The sequence below is a fragment of the Pseudorca crassidens genome, chromosome 2 (assembly GCF_039906515.1).
Source record: "Pseudorca crassidens isolate mPseCra1 chromosome 2, mPseCra1.hap1, whole genome shotgun sequence".
In the NCBI taxonomy this organism is placed as follows: Eukaryota; Metazoa; Chordata; class Mammalia; order Artiodactyla; family Delphinidae; genus Pseudorca; species Pseudorca crassidens.
Genome location: NC_090297.1, coordinates 134,212,711 through 134,229,722, shown reverse-complemented (window position 1 = coordinate 134,229,722; position 17,012 = coordinate 134,212,711). Strand labels below are relative to the sequence as shown.

The window sequence follows — 17,012 nt, the reverse complement described above, 5'->3', positions numbered from 1 at the left end:
AATTTAAGAAAGGATGAGATGAAAAAATAAATATAACAAGAGTTGTAATAAATTTTTTCCAGCAGCCCAGTGGATCCTTTTGCACTTCCTCTGAGCTGCACCCACACCACTTTTGAGGCCACTTGTCTAGAGGAAGGAAGAATGGAGCAGGGGGAAAAAAACCAAAATTAACCTTCATGGAGTTGAGATACCCTAAGACCTGAGAGAGGCTGAAGAGATAGATGTGACTTCTGTATAAAGGACTGGCTAGTTGAGGTTGGATGAGAGGTAGCAAACTGGACTTTCACTGAAGAGCCATATGGAAAATAATAAAAGATAAAGGAGGGTATTCTATACTGTGTAGTGTAGGGAAGACGAGGAAGGAAAAGAAGTGTGAACTATTCCTCGGAAATGGAGTTTTGGAGGAAGTTAAGACAAATGATAGTATACAGAGAAAGAGATGAACCTTAGAAGCTGTGGCTGCTGGGTGAGTTGTATCAGAGTTCTGGGTTTGGACTTTGTGAACAACCTGAGTTTCCTAATGGAAGAGGTATAGGTGATTTGGGCCATTCAGGAGTTACGTGTCTACTCTAAAAGATGTGAGTGAGCTTCTCTTCCAGGTATATAAACATTTTATGAAGGTGCCATATAAGTTAGTCTGTATCGAAATCACTTCCAGAAACATAGCAAAGAATGGGTGAATAGTTTTCAGGGAAGAAATGATCCAAGTAGCTTTGCTTTGTGGGACGTGTTAGTTATGTATTAAACTTGGCCCAGTAATGGTGATCCTCTTCCTCTAGCATCTATTCAGGATGTAAGATTTTCTGAGAGGGAGGAGGTCATGAAGAATGGAATAGGAGGAGATTTTGAAGGATGAATAGGATTTGGATCTATGGAGCAAGAAAAAGAGGGCAGGCTGTGCAGGAGAAACAAGTGTGAACAATTGAAATGAATGTAATTTGTTGATGGACTAGTGAGGAGACACATCTGTCATGAGTTAAGCAAATCCTCTAGGAGTGAATCCTAGAGCAGAAATTGCAAGAATCAAGTTCTGGTCTTGGCTCCACCTGGCTGGGTGATTTAGTCACTTAACATCTTTGGGTTTCTTTATCTGTTAAATGTTGGATTGGATGATCTCTAAGGTACCATCTGACTCTTAAGATGTTATGATTCTACTGATAATTGAGAAGCAGTGGGAAGAAAACTTTGAATACGTTGGGTTATGGGCTGGGTTATTGAAAATGTGGCAGAGGAGTTTATATCCATTTACCTGATTGGTTAGTTTATAGGCTATGTAAAGAAAGCCAAGTGTGAGGTGCTGAAAGCCTTAGCCTTGAGTGGAGGCAATGGAAACAGGTGGGGTGAGTTTGAGGGATATTTCATGCATTCAACAAAGAAAAGTTTTTTGAGCACCTATTATGTACTGGGCCCTGGGGATGTTGCTGTGAGTATAACAAGGTCCCTGTCCTTGTGGAACTTAAGGATTTTATGATTTGGTTTAGAGGATGAAAGAAGAAAGGACGACTTTGGAATACTTAGGCATTCTGCCTGGATTTGAAACCTGGCTTGACTGCTTATTATCTTTGTGACCCTGGACAAGTTATTTAACCTTTTTGTGCCTTGGATTCTTCATTTGTAAAATGGGGATAATAAGAATACCCGGTAATAATAGTACCTAAATTAATGAGTTAATATGTACAAGGCACTTAGGATAGTGCCTGGCATGTAGTAAGGGCTAAATATGTGTTGGCCCCGGCCATTACTACTACAACAACTACTACAATTAAAAATAGGGATGAGTCAAAGATAATAAGTTTTGAAATTGGCTGTATTGACAAGTTTGGAAGTTAGAAGCTGATTGAAAGGATGGGAATAGGGTAAGTTTGTTGCCAAAGACTAGTATGTAAAGAATAGAATTGGCAAATAATATAGGAAACAAAGGTTAAGTGAGTACTGTTTTTAGACAGATGGGTGTTTATAAACTTCTATAGCTCAGAGTTTCTCAACCTTGGCAGTTATTGCCATTTTGGGGTGGGTCGTTCTTTGTTGTGGGGGTCTGTCCTATACTTTGTAAGATGTTTAGCAGCATCCTTGGCCTCTGCTCACTAGATGCCAGTAGCACCCCTTTCTGGCAAACTACCTCACCGCCTCCCCCCCAGTTGTAACAACCATAAATGTTTTCAGACATTGCTAGATTGCCCCTAGATGAGAACCACTGCTTAGAAACACATGATAAATTCTGGTTTGAATGAATAAATTCAATTAGATTCAAAAGCTTCTCAGTGGACCTGTTGTTTGACATTTACACAAAAAACCTGGCAACTAGTGTACGAGTCACTGTCTTGAGTTTCAGTATTGAGGTATTAGCACATAATTTCATATACGAAAGTTAGGTTTGACTGTTGAGTTTACATGTAGGTTTAAATATAGATTAAATATTGTATGTAGTCAGTAAAAATGTATGTACGTTACAGAAATGGGTTTATCAGAGTCCGTGATTTTTCTTCTGTAGATAAAAGAAATGGTGTTTTCTCATTGAAAATGGGAATGATGTTTTTTTATTAATATGTAAGTTGTTATAATAATTTGCTTTGCCAAAAATGCCTTTTGTGAATGTAATTTAGAAGGAATAAAAATAATTGGGCTGTTTTTTGGTATGAAAGAGGTGAGTGCTGTGTGATTTTTCTGAAATCTGCTGTTGAACCTTTTTGGTGAGCTGATGTTTTGTGACTAGTAATCTAGGGTTGAATACCTCCTTGTCTTTTTAATATCTGACATACATTACAACAGTTGAGTGATTTCACTTCAACTTTACTTCTTTCTCTCACTCATTTGCTGTAAATGCTATTAAAAATTAACCTTAAATTGTGACGTTTTGAGTAATAAAACTTTTCCCTTAAACTCATCAGTTTAAGTGGTCTGATTTCTTTATTTAGGATTTGTAGTTCATGTTTTAGTCTTTGCAGAATGAAAGATGTCGGCACCACAGGTTGAAAATGATACTGTAGAAAAGAACAGGAAGGCCGTTGCAAGGGAATTTTAATTATGGTGACCTAGTATAGTGGCTACTGATTCTTATGAGAACCAGACTTTTAAAAAGAAATCAGCTGTTAGGTTTTTGCTAACCTCCAAATCTGTGTAAGTTACAGGTATCTGGGTGTGTCTGTATTTTTAGAAAAGTGACAAAATAATTTGTGGTACAGATTCTTTTATCACAGCCCAATTGACAGTAAGGTCCCAGGTAAATTTTGAAGTCTGAAGTTTCTCCTTAAGGGTCTTCAACTTGCTTTAAAAAGAAAAACCAGCATCTTTTCCCCTTGCAATTACTATACTATATCATTTTTTTTCTCTTTACTCTCTCTGTCAAAATCAGTAATGATGACATTTGTGTAGTTTTTTTTTGAGTTTATGAACACCTTTTATGTCCTTTATCTTATTTGATCTTTACAATTACAGTTGGCCCTTGAACAACATGGGTTTGAACTTTCAGGGTCCACTTACAGGCAGATTTTTTTCAATAAATATGTACTATAGTTTTATCGCAGTTGGTTGAATCCAGGGATGCCAAACCTGGATATGGAGGACCACCTGTAAAGTTATAAGAGGATTTTCGACTTCGTGGAGCGTCGGTGCCCCAACCTCCTAGTTGTTCAAGGGTCAGCTGTACTCTGAAATAGGTGGGGACAGATACTAATCTTCCCATCTTATAGATGAAGAGTTAAGAGAATTAAGTGACTTCCCAAGGGCATACAGCTGTTAAGTTATGGGCCTGAAAACTCAAGCCTTTGTCTCCAAATCTTGCCATAGTGTAGAGATTTAGAGAACATGGGTTTTATTTTATTTTATTTTTAAAAATGCATTAAAAATATTTTTATTTGGTTGCATTGGGTCTTAGTTGCGGCAGGCAGGCTCCTTAGTTGTGGTATGTGAACTCTCAGTTGTGGCATGCATGTGGGATCTAGTTCCCTGACCAAGGAGCGAACCCAGGGCTCCTGCACTGGGAGCGTGGAGTCTTAACCACTGTGCCACCAGGGAAGTCCCAAGAAGATGGGTTTTAAAATTAGATAGAATTGGGTTCAGATCCTGCCTTGTGTCTGACATTAGTAAGTGGTTTACAACTCCAACCTCAGCAGGTTGTTGAATTAAATGATAAAATTTTGTAAGGCTCTAAGTGCTCAGTAAATGTAGTTTTGTTGTTGTCATTGTTATTTACCTCAAGATGGTTGTCAAGATTACGTGGGTCTAATGTGAAAATGTTTTGTAAACTAACTCAGACGCTGCTATTGTCATCACGATAGCATGCTAAAGTGTAGAATTGTCTTAGTATTTATATATATATATATATAAAATTAATTAATTTATTTTTGGCTGCGTTGGGTCTTCCTTTCTGTGCATGGGCTTTCTCTAGTTGCGGTGAGCGGGGGCTACTCTTCATTGCGGTGTGCAGGCTTTTCACTGCGGTGGCTTCTCTTGTTGCGGAGCACAGGCTCTAGGCGCGTGGGCTTCAGTAGTTGTGGCACACGGGTTCAGTAGTTGTGGCTCGTGGGCTCTCCAGCACAGGCTCAGTAGTTGTGGCACACGGGCTTAGTTGCTCCGCGGCATGTGGGATCTTCCTGGATCAGGGATCACACCCGTGTTCACTGCATCGGCAGGCAGATTCTTAACCCCTGCGCCACCCGGGAAGTCCAGCATTTATATTTTAAGTCTCTGTTTTGTCTAAGTCTCTATTTTTCTCTCAAGTGACTCTTGATTATTAAAGGACTTTCAGAAAGCAGCAAAAAGGTAGGGAAATTTTGGGGATCTGAAATCACCTTAGACCTGCCTTCCTTGAGGGTAAATGTTATCTTCTTAGGATTATTTTTCTTATGGGTCTTTCTTACTCTTTTCATACTGTTGTTTTTCTTCCTTCACAGAAGTTGAACTAGAAACACAGGCCAAGGCATATGTAAAGTTTAGGTTGAGACCTCATTCTAAGCTGGCACATTTGTTTGCTAGTTAATATTTAATGATTTTTTATATTGTAATCTCCTTCATCTGACATCCTTTAAGAACTTTTTGTGCCTCCTTGTATTATTTTTACCTCTGGTTATAAAGTTTCTTGTTAAAAGCATTTTTTTTTTTTTTTCGCGGTACGCGGGCCTCTCACTGTTGCGGCCTCTCCCGTTGCGGAGCACAGGCTCAGCGGCCATGGCTCACGGGCCCAGCCGCTCTGCGGCATGTGGGATCTTCCTGGACTGGGGCACGAACCCATGTCCCCTGCATCGGCAGGCGGACTCAACCACTGTGCCACCAGGGAAGCTAAAAGCATGTTTTAGTAGAACTTTTATATTCTTAATTTTGTGAGTCAATTTGGGCTTTTTCTCATATACTATGTGTGTAAGATTTCAAAATACATAATGTTAACCTCATCAATCGTAACAGATTTCTTCTGGAATAGATAAATTTGGAGTGTCACTGTTGATACTTCACCAGATCATATAGAACGATTCTCAAATTTTAGTGTGGAGACCCAGATTGTTGGGTCCCATCCCCAGAGTTTATTATTTAGGTCTGAGGTGGGATCTGAGAACCTGCATTTTTGATAAGTTTTCAGGTGTTGCTGAAGGCTGCTGGTTGGGGCCGCACTTTGAGAACTGTTGGTAATGTGAGATTAAGAAGAGTGGTGGATCGGAAGTAATTCAAAGATTGTCAGTTGTCAGAAACATAATGTATTAACTCTTCTACTTAAAACTGGTTCAGAAGTCCATTTGTTGCAAGTCTAGTGTCCACATGCAGGTGTCCACTGTCTTATGCCACTTTTTTTGCGGCAGGAAGAGATGCTTTGGCCTCAACTTTTTTTTCTTAAATCTCTAAAAGTTCATATGTAGGTCTGTTGAGAGGTGCACTTTTGAAAGAATCTTGTGTCAGGAAAAGGGAGTTAAGACACACAGAGTTCTGCTGACAGACTTAGAGTGGGCCTTAGTCCCTGGAAGAAGCTGTGAAGAAATAATTGCCACTTATTGAGTGCTGTGTGCCAGGCATGTTCTGAGTACTTAATTGCAGGGTTTTTTTCACTTAAACCCCATAAAACCTTGCTTGCTCAAATTGAAAAAGATAAGAGACCAAAGAAATTGGGATACCTATTTGTGATTCTGTAGTTATGTGTGATGATGCCTAGTTTCCTTTTGGGAGTTTGTGTATATGTACATATGTATATGTACGTGTGTGTATATAGGAAGATTTTTAGTCGTTTTTTTTACCCTGTCTCTCTTGAGACCAATGATGAGGGTTTCAGAATGGTAGACCAGGGTTAGATCTATATACTTACTCTGTGGCTATGGATTGAGACTTAGATATTATGGCCTAACAAATGGAGCAGTAGGGCTCACAGTGCAATTTGAAATCTCATGGTAATGTTGAACTATTGGCTTAACCTCTAGACTTAGTATTACTAATGTTTCTTATTTAAAGACTTTATATCCCCCACTCCCTCTTGATAGATTACAACTCTCCTTTTCTCCTTGTATTGGAAACTATGTAGCCACTTAAAGTGATCTATTTAGTTTATTAATATGCAGCTTATAAAGACATTTCTTTTTCCTTTTTAGGTAGTATGATAGAATTAAAAAAAAACTAGTTTAACACTCTGGAGTATTTTCTATGTTTCTTTATTCAGTTATTTTACAGTAATTGCCTGTGTTAATATCTCAGAATTTTTAGGTATAATTTAGAATTGCTGTCCAAAAGAATGATGTTGCTTAAGTAGATATTGATGAACACTCTCATGAAACAGTTAATAAACTAGTCTTGTGTGTCGGTGAGTGGGGAAGTGTGATATTTTGTATAATAACTGTTGGTTACTAATCTCTGCCTTTTTGGGTTGAGGGCATAATTTCAGTATGTAAATTTGTGATCATTGTACTAATTAGAATGATTTCTCAGTTCTTTTATTTTTTTTAAATAAATAAATTTATCTATCTATCTATTTATTTTTGGCTGCATTGCGTCTTCGTTGCTGTGCACGGGCTTTCTCTCATTGCAGCGAGCGGGGGTTACTCTTCGTTGCTGTGCGCGGGCTTCTCATTGCGGTGGCTTCTCTTGTTGTGGAGCACGGGCTGTAGCGCATGAGCTTCGGTAGTTGTGGCTCACGGGCTGTAGGGCACAGGCTCAGTAGTTGTGGTGCACGGGCTTAGTTGCTCCGCGGCATGTGGGATCTTCCCGGACCAGGGATCAAACTGTGTCCCCTGTACTGGCAGGCGGATTCTTAACCACTGTGCCACCAGGGAAGTTCCAGGTCAATTATTTTCAATTGAACTCTCACTCAAATAAATGCACAGATAAATGCACATTAACTATAATACTGTGACAAATTTTATTTTGGTTGCTTAAAAAAATGAGACCTATATTGAGCTTCTTCTCTGTCTTTGCTTTGTTCTGTAAATGTGCTGAGTCTATAGTGGTGGTACTGTGGGCTCCTCTGTAGTGAACTCTGCCAGTATTGGCTTTTGATCCAGCAGAACACAAAGCTCAGCAGGCCCAGGCAATTTATATTCCCTGGTTTGCTTTTCCAAGGAGAGGGAGGATTTAGAAAAACTTTCACTTGATGTGGTCAAGGTCAAAGAAAATTTTCTGTGGCTTAATATAATATACAATATGTACATATACAGTTTTGTTAACATGTTCCTTTCTATATGCTAATTCCAGCAAGTTAAAATAACAATACTGAGTTAGTACTAAAGATTGCCACTTAGCATTTTGTGGTTCCAGATAATTATTAAGAAAACTTGGTAATTTTCTTAGGGAAACTTAAAAATTTTCCTAAGACTAGCAGTACTAACAGGCATAATTCATATCACCGATCTTTTTCTTATAGGAAAGAAGCGTTGACACTTGAAGGTTTTTGTTATAGTAGCTTTCTTTTATTAATGTTGAAATTTGCATTTTTTAATTGTGTGAAAATATATAAAGGTATCTCAATGTAAAAAAAAATAAATCAGTACAGAAGCATGTAGATTAGACATGAAAGTCCTCTTTGATGTTCCGACCCATGATCCATATTCTCTTGTTAGAGGAAACTACTGTTCATGGTTTGATATGTTATTTTCCCAGAACTTTTTATGTATTTATATTTATGTGAGTGCACATATTAATACTTCTCTTGCCATTTCATAAATGCAAGTAAATGCATTATACAGTATGAATTTTTTTCTCTCAGATTTGTTTTTTGCATTTAATATGTCTGGAAGACCTTTCTATGCCAGGATGTGTACATTTCTCATTCTTTTCAATAGCTTTATAGTGTTCTGTGCTCTCGATATATATTTTAACCATTTTGTTTAGATGTTAACCATTTTCTTATTGACGAATATTTGTTTACGAGATTGTTAAAGATCTGTTTTCCTCATATTTTTCTTATTAGCAGCTTGAACCTTTCTGAAATTTATATATACATATTTGAGGTTGGAACCAACTTAATGTTTTTCCATTGTACTAATAATTGAATAGTTCATCAATTTCCACTGCTTTGAAGAGCTGTATTTCTTATATATTTAATTCTCAAATGTCCACATATCTTTTTAAAACTCTTTCCATTGTTCCATTCATCTTTATTTCTTCCTGCACACTGTTAACATATTTTAATTATGGTAACTATATTATAAGCTTAAAATATATATGTTTACCTGGGTAGCTCCCTGTTATTGTGTTACTTTTCAGAGTTTATTTGGTTGTTATTGCATATTATATCTTCCAAAGATTCTTAGGACCAGATTGTTAAGATTCAGAAATCTTGATGGGATTTTGATAGTGATTGTACTGAATTATAGGTTAATTTGGGGGTGAATTGACATTGCTGCATTATTGTGTCCTTACATCTAAGAATATGGTGTCCCTTTGCCAGTCTAGGTCATCTTTGTGTCCTTAAGTAAAAGATTTTTCCATTGGTTTCCCATTGTTTTTGGACATTTCTTGTTAAGCTTATTGGTGGGCTTCTTAAAATTTTTGTTGTGATCATAAGTGTAATTCTTCTGCATTACATTTCCTAATTGCTAGTATATGAGTAGTGATTTTTGTTTGTCAGTCTTGGGTCTGGTCGCCTTACTGTATTCATATTGCATCTAATCATTTTCCCTTTAATTCTCTTTCTAGGAAGGCAACCAGATTTTCTGTAGTAGTAACTTTCTACCAACACTTTTATTTTCTTAAAACTGATATTCCTAGAGGCCTTTTTTTAAAAATAAGGAAGAGTTTTAAGCTGTTATTACTATTCATTCTTTATCACACTTCTGTACTGTAAGGCGTTTGGTTGGAGGAGGCATGGTGGAAGTAGGAGTGGGTTGCAGGGAGAGAGACCGTCTATCCTTTTTCTTAATGAATTCTGGTTACTATTATTGGTGGTAACAATACATGTTTCGTCCATTTATTTTCTACAAAATAGCTAAGGTATATATAGTACATATATCTAAAGTATATATATAATAAATGTATATATACACATAAATATCATATATATATTATTAAGTGTACCTTCAGAGAAATTGCCTGGTGTTTGTGTGTGTGTGTGTGTGTGTATATATATATATATATATATATTTTTTTTTTTTTTTCCTTTTTTTTTTTTTTTCGGTACGCGGGCCTCTCACTGTTGTGGCCTCTCCTGTTGTGGAGCACAGGCTCCGGACGCACAGGCTCAGCGGCCATGGCTCACGGGCCCAGCCACTCTGCGGCATGTGGGATCTTCCCGGACCGGGGCACAAACCCGTGTTCCCTGCATCGGCAGGCGGACTCTCAACCACTGCGCCACCAGGGAAGCCCTGCCTGGTATATTTTAATACGGCAACTAGAAAAATTGTTTCTCTACATTTTGCATTAAGAAGTGTCATTATTGGTGACTAGCGTCTAGACTAAAGCATACAGTTTATGTTTTTGCACCGAGGGGAATATTAAGTTTGGTAAATACATTCCTAATGTTGACAATTCATAGTCACAGTGCTACATCAGTAGTTGAGACCTCTGAACATTGATTTTTGGTAAACGTAAACCTTTTAGCTATGAAAAAGATGTATTCTGTGGATACTATAGAGGAGTTCCGGATTCTCTCCAGATAGCATCTGGACTTGTGTTTAGCTTCTGAATCAATATATATATTTTTAACTATGCCGATAATCCATTAGCTAACTCGAAGACCAGATTCAGTGTGGAATGATTAATTCTGTGAAACTGAGAATTAACTTTAAGGAGGTATGAAGAAAGAATATTTTCTTTTATAAAAATGTATATTTATCAGAAGTTAAGTATCTGATCCCAGTAAACTCTTGTCTATTCTTCAGAAATAGAAATAAAATGTGAAGAAAGCATTTTTTTTAAAAAGTATTTCAAACATACAGAAAAGTAGAGCACATAACAGAATGTCCAGGTACCCGCCACCCAGATTTAACAAATGTTAATATTATGTCACATTTTTTTTTTTTTAAATTTATTTATTTATTTATTTATTTTTGGCTGTGTTGGGTCTTCGTTTCTGTGTGAGGGCTTTCTCCAGTTGCGGAGAGCGGGGGCCATTCTTCATCGCCATGCGCAGGCCTCTTACTGTCGTGGCCTCTCTTGTTGCAGACCACAGGCTCCAGACGCGCAGGCTCAGTAGTTGTGGCTCACGGGCCTAGTTGCTCCGCGGCATGTGGGATCTTCCCAGACCAGGCTCGAACCCGTGTCCCCTGCATTAGCAGGCGGATTCTCAACCACTGCGCCACCAGGGAAGCCCGTGTGTCACATTTTTTAAAAAAGAAAAGATTATAGAGACAGTTGAATACCCTTTGCAGACCTTCTCAAACCCATTCTTCTCCCTTCCTATCCTGAGTTTTATACTACCCTGATGGTGTTTATCCTTCCCTTCTACATAGTTGCATTTTATATTCCACTTGTAATTATCTGTAGAGGGTGTGTGTGGGGCAGGCGCCAGTTTGTAGCTTTGTATGTTTGAAAGATTTACATAAATTCTATGCCAGATGTATCATCTTGCAACTTTCTGTTTCTATCCTGTGTGTTTCTGAGATATATCCATTTGAAATATTATAGTTCAGTATTCCACTGTGTAACTATACCACAGTTTATTCAGAATTTTTCATATTGATGGTGGGTTGTTTCCAGTTTTGCATAAATTAGGTGCTTGGAGTTGCTATTTGCTCTGACCAGAAAACTCTTTATAGTTATTTTTATCAGAGATATATGTGGAGAGTTTATAAATAGTCAAAGAATATGACAAGATTTGAAATGGAAAAAAAAGAAAGCAGGGCTTCCCTGGTGGCGCAGTGGTTGAGAGTCCGCCTGCCGATGCAGGGAACACGGGTTTGTGCCCCGGTCCGGGAAGATCCCACATGCCGCGGAGCGGCTGGGCCCGTGAGCCATGGCCACTGAGCCTGCGCGTCCGGAGCCTGTGCTCTGCACCGGGAGAGGCCACAACAGTGAGAGGCCTGCGTACAGCAAAAAAAAAAAAAAAAGAAAGCAGCCCCGTCCCTCTTCCTAGGTTGGCACTGTCCAGTATAGTAGCTAAAATGTCCTTTGTCCTCATTGAGAAGAGCTGTATTAAAATACACACTACATTTCAAAAACTCAGTATGAAAAAAGTGTAAAATATCACATTAATGTTTTTATGTTGATTACATGTTGACACGATAATGTTTTAGATATGTCAGATTAAATAGATTAAAAAAATAATAAATGTATTTATTTTTGGCTGCGTTGGGTCTTTGCTGCGCACGGGCTTTATCTAGTTGCAGCGAGCAGGGGCTACTCTTTGTTGCTGTGCACGGGCTTCTCATTGCGGTGGCTTCTCTTGTTGTGGAGTACGGGCTCTAGACGTGCGGGCTTCAGTAGTTGTGGCTCCCGGGCCCTAGAGCGCACACTCAGTAGTTGTGGCGCACAGGGTTAATTGCCCCATGGCATGTGGGATCTTCCCGGACCAGGGATCGAACCCATGTCCTTTGTACTGGCAGGCAATTCTTAACCACTGTGCCACGAGGAACTCCCTAGAATAGATTGTTAAAATTAATTTTACGGATTAAAAAATTTAACCTAGCATCCAGAATATGTAAAATGACATATTTTTGCTCACATTTGTGGCTTGCATTTCTGTTGGACAGTTCTGCTTTAAATGGTAAGCTCTATGAGAGCAGGAACTTGATCTTGTTCACCACTGGAGTCCCTGTACCTTTAACAGTGACAGGCACAAAGTTGACCCTCAATAAATTTAAATGAATTGATACATTTAACAAGAGAAGTTATTTTTTGCATTGTTCACTTAGGAATATTATACCTGGCATGTTACAGTGCAGAGTTCATTCCATAGAGGTGCTTTGAGTTTTCTTTGCAGTTACTGATTGGAAAAAAGTTACTTTAAATTTGGCTTTATTATCCTGTGTGTGTTTTTCCTTTTACTACCGTATTTTTAGCTTAACTGCACTTTTAAGTCTTAGGATTTCATAATGTTTTCATTCTGTCTTTATCATTATATTTTTCATTTTCTATTTTATTCTGTTATTAATCCTGCTGTTTGGGAAAATTCTAATGGATTTGTAAGTTCTTTGATCTAATTATTTCAAGTTATTTGTTCCTTGAAATTACTAGCTGTCTTCAAAGAGAAAAGTCATCTTGGCCATGGGCTGTATCAGGATGGCTTTAGCTCTGGCAAATTTTCTACCACGCTGTTACTTTTTCAAGTCTGAGGTCATGCTTATCCTTTTATGTTTATCTGTTTATTCTTTTTTCTTGGCAACATATAAAATCTTTTTATTTAAAAAATTCTTCCTCTTTTTTTTCTTCCAGTTTATTGGGATATAATTAACATATAACCTTATCTAAGTTTAAGGTATACAGCTGTTGATTTGATACATTTATGAATTGCAGTGTGATTACCATCATAGCAATTAACTGACACTTGCATCAAATCACATAATTGCCATTTCTTTTTTGTGGTAAAAACATGTAATATCTACTCTTTCAGCAACTTTCAAATATATAGTATTGGTATTATTAGGTATAATCACCATGCACTATATTAGATCTTCAAAACTTGTTAATCTTATAACTGGAAGTTTGTACCCTTTGACCAGTGTCTCCCCATTTCCCCCGCTTCTTAGGCCCTGTTAACCACCACTCTCCTCTCTTGCTTCTCTGAGTTTAGCTTTTTTAAATTCCACATATAAGTGATATACAGTATTTGCCTTTTTTCTGTCAGACTTACTTCACTTAGCATAATGCTCTCAAGGTCCATCCAAGTTGTTGCAAATGACAGGATTTCTTCTTTCTCATGGCTGAATAATATTCCATTTTGTGTGTGTGTGTGTGTGTGTGTGTGTGTGTATATGTATCTCCCATCTTCTTTATCCATTCATCTCTTGATGGACACTTAGGTTGTGTCCTATCTTGGCTGTTGTGAATAATGCTTAGTGAACGTGGGAATGCAGATATTCCTTCAAGATGCTGTTTTCATTTCCTTTGAGTATAAACCCAGAAGTCGGATCACTGTTCACATGGTAGTTCTATTTTTAGGTTTTTTTATTATTATTATTTTTTTGTGGTACGCGGGCCTCTCACTGCTGTGGCCTCTCCTGTTGCGGAGCACAGGCTCTGGACGCGCAGACTCAGCGGCCATGGCTCACGGGCCCAGCCGCTCCGCGGCATGTGGGATCTTCCCGGACCGGGGCATGAACCCGTGTCCCCTGCATCGGCAGGCGGACTCTCAACCACTGCGCCACCAGGGAAGCCCTATTTTTAGTTTTTTGAAGAACGTCCATACTGTTTTTTGTGGTGGCTGCACCAATTTACATTCCCACCTACAGTGCAGAAGGGCTCCCTTTTCTCCACACCCTTGCCTGCCAACCCTATCTTTTTTTTTTTTTTAAATGATAGTCATTATAACCAGCATGGGGTGATACCTCTTTGTAGTTTTGATTTGCATTTCCCTTGTGGTTAGTGATGTTGAGCACCTTTTCATGTACCTGTTGGTCATTTGTATGTCTTCTTTGGAAGAATGTCTATTCAGATTCTCTGCCCATTTTAAACTTATTTTTCTTTGTGTCTTTCTTTAATTTTTGGCCACACCGCGCGGCTTGCGGGATCTTAGTTCCCTGACCAGGGATTGAACTGGCACCCTCAGCGGTGAAAGCACGAAGTTCTAACCAGTGGACTGCCAGGGAATTCCCTGCCCATGTTTTATTTATTTATTTATTTTTTTGCAGTACGTGGGTCTCTCACTGTTGTGCCCTCTCCCGCTGCGGAGCACAGGCTCCGGACGCACAGGCTCAGCGGCCATGGCTCACGGGCCCAGCTGCTCCGCGGCATGTGGGATCTTCCAGGACCGGGGCACGAACCCGTGTCTCCTGCAGCGGCAGGCGGACTCTCAACCACTGCGCCACCAGGGAAGCCCCCTGCCCATGTTTTAACTGAATTGTTTTTGTGTTATTGAGTTGTATAAAATTCTTCCTCTTAAAGCTTAAGAGCTTGGTAGGTAGATGTTTGAGGAGTCTGTCTTAAATGATTATTTCTCAGTCTTTATATCATATACCAACTGTCTTTGGTTGTCCTTCTAGTTCAGGAAATTTTGACTCTTTCCCTGGTTTCCACATTATTTACCTTTTCTATTTCCTCTGTTGTCCTTATATTTATAGATTAGTTCTCATTGATCTTTTTTCTATACCTCACCATTGGTTTCTTACTATTATAAAGTTTCATCAAATTTATTTTTGATTTACTTGTGTTGAACTATTACTCTGCTGTAGTCGATTCTTCTATCTTAGCAGTTTTCTGTGGGTAATGTGTGTGAGTAGGACTCTTAGTTACAAGTAGGAGAGACCGACTCCATATTATGTAATACCTAGAAAATTTATATGGAGATAGTGGAGGCTCAAGAACAGGAATGCAGCTAGGCTGGCCCAGAAACAGGACGTGGAAGGCTGCTAAAAACTCAGGAAATATTTATTTTCTGTCTCTTGTTTTGACTTCTGTTTGCTCACTTTATTCTCTCTTAGACATTCAATTCATACCATACTTGCCTTCTTTTTTTTTTGTTTTGGTAATCTCTTCTCTGACCAAAAGGATGGTCTATATTAAACTTTAATTTCTTAGTCTCGGTTCCAGATTCCCAGGAGAGTAGCTGTGATTGGTGGTCAGATCACCTCCATAATATTGACATTTTGGGTTGAATGGTTCTTTGTGTGGGTTATCCTGTACATTGTAGGGTGTTTAGCAGGATTGTTGGCCCCTGTCAACTAAATGCCAGTAGTGCTCACCTTCTAAGTGTAACAACCAAAAAATGTCTCTAGATATTGCCAAAATCCCCTTGGAGATAAAATCACCCCTGGTTGAGGACCACTGATCTAGAATGTATTTAGCTGCTCTGGGCCTACCACTGTGTGAGATTGATGTTTCAGGAGAGTCTTTGCGAGCTAGGCAGGTACTCAAAATGCTGTAATTATTTTCTGTTTTTTGTAGCAACTATAAATTAGCACTGTTTTTCATTATTTTTAGGTATTCCTTTTAAAAATAATTTTTTCTTATTTAAAGTATTTGACATTAACATGTTTCTTATTAAAATATTCAACTAGAGGGACTTCCCTGGTGGCACAGTGGTTAAGAATCTGCCTGCCAGTGCAGGGGACATGGGTTTGATGCCTGGTCCGGGACGATCCCACATGCCGCAGAGCAACTAAGCCCATGCGCCACAACTACTGAGCCTGCGCTCTAGAGCCCGAGAGCCACAACTACTGAGCCCATGCTCCACAACTACTGAAGCCCGTGCACCTAGAGCCCATGCTCTGCAGCAAGAGAAGCCACTGCAATGAGAAGCCCATGCACCACAATGAATATTAGCCCCCGCTCGACGCAACTAGAGAAAGCCCGCGCGCAGCAATGAAGACCCAATGCAGCCAAAAATAAATAAATAAAAAAATAAAATCTTCAACTGGAGTTGTAGTGCTTACCATTTTTGGCCATTTCCCTGAATCTCTAAATTTTTCAATCTGCTACAGGTTTATATTTTTTTTCCTTGAGGGTGAGTGTATGTATATATGACGGTGTTGGTTGTTTTAAGATAAAATTTATGACTTTGGTAGCCAGCCAGACAGAGGTATAAAAATTTAGAACTGGAGTAGACCTTAGAAATTATGTATTCTGGGACTTCACTGGTGGGCCACTGGTTAAGACTTCACCTTCCAATGCAGGGGGTGCTGGTTGCATCCCTGGTCGGGGAGCTGAGATCCCACATGCCTCGTGGCCAAAAAACCAAAACATGAAACAGAACCAATATCATAACAAATTCAATAAAGACTTTAAAAATGGTCCACATCAAAAAAGAAATTATGTATTCTGATACACTTTTTTTCTGGCTGTGCTGCGCAGCTTGCTGGATCTTAGTTCCCTGACCAGGGACTGAACCCCAGGTGCTTGGCAGTGAAAGCGCAGAGTCCTAAGCACTGGACTGCCAGGGAATTCCCAGTATTCTGGTACCCTTGATTTACAGATGAATAAACTAATGGTTAGGCAGATGAAACAAGTTGATCATGGACCCATATAGTAGTAGAGCACAGAAAGATTAGAGTCTAACTTTTATTATTTTTCTAGGTTTAGTTTCTAGTTACCTTTGGCGCCCATTTTTTGTTTTTGGTAGTATTACTTATGTAGTAATACTTATTCAGCATTTATATGTTAGTCTACTTCAGGTGTTATCTCATTTAGTCCTTGGCAGATAAATGATGAAAGCGGTCTCACAATAAGACATGTCTAACTCTAAATGTTTTGCTCTTAACCATTGTGCTTTAGCAGTATAATAGCATTGGGAAAGGATTGGTTGCTGTGTCCTGGACACTTTATTCTACCCTATCACTTAATCCTCAACACAACCCCAGAAGCTATATATATTTCCTGGTTTTACAGATGAAGATGTTTAGCTAAGAGAGAGTAAGTCTCCTACCTTAAGGCCACATAACTAGTAGGAAGCAGAGCTTGACTCAAGTTTTGTGGTTTTCCCAAGTTTGTGCTGCACCTAGGGGAAGATGTTCTGC

General features: G+C 38.8%; 1 protein-coding gene across 4 annotated transcripts in view; it reads left to right on the top strand.

Moving 5' to 3' along the window:
• Positions 1–17,012, top strand: part of ABL2 (ABL proto-oncogene 2, non-receptor tyrosine kinase) — a 108,555-nt gene that overhangs the window by 1,386 nt on the left and 90,157 nt on the right. The window lies entirely within an intron of this gene.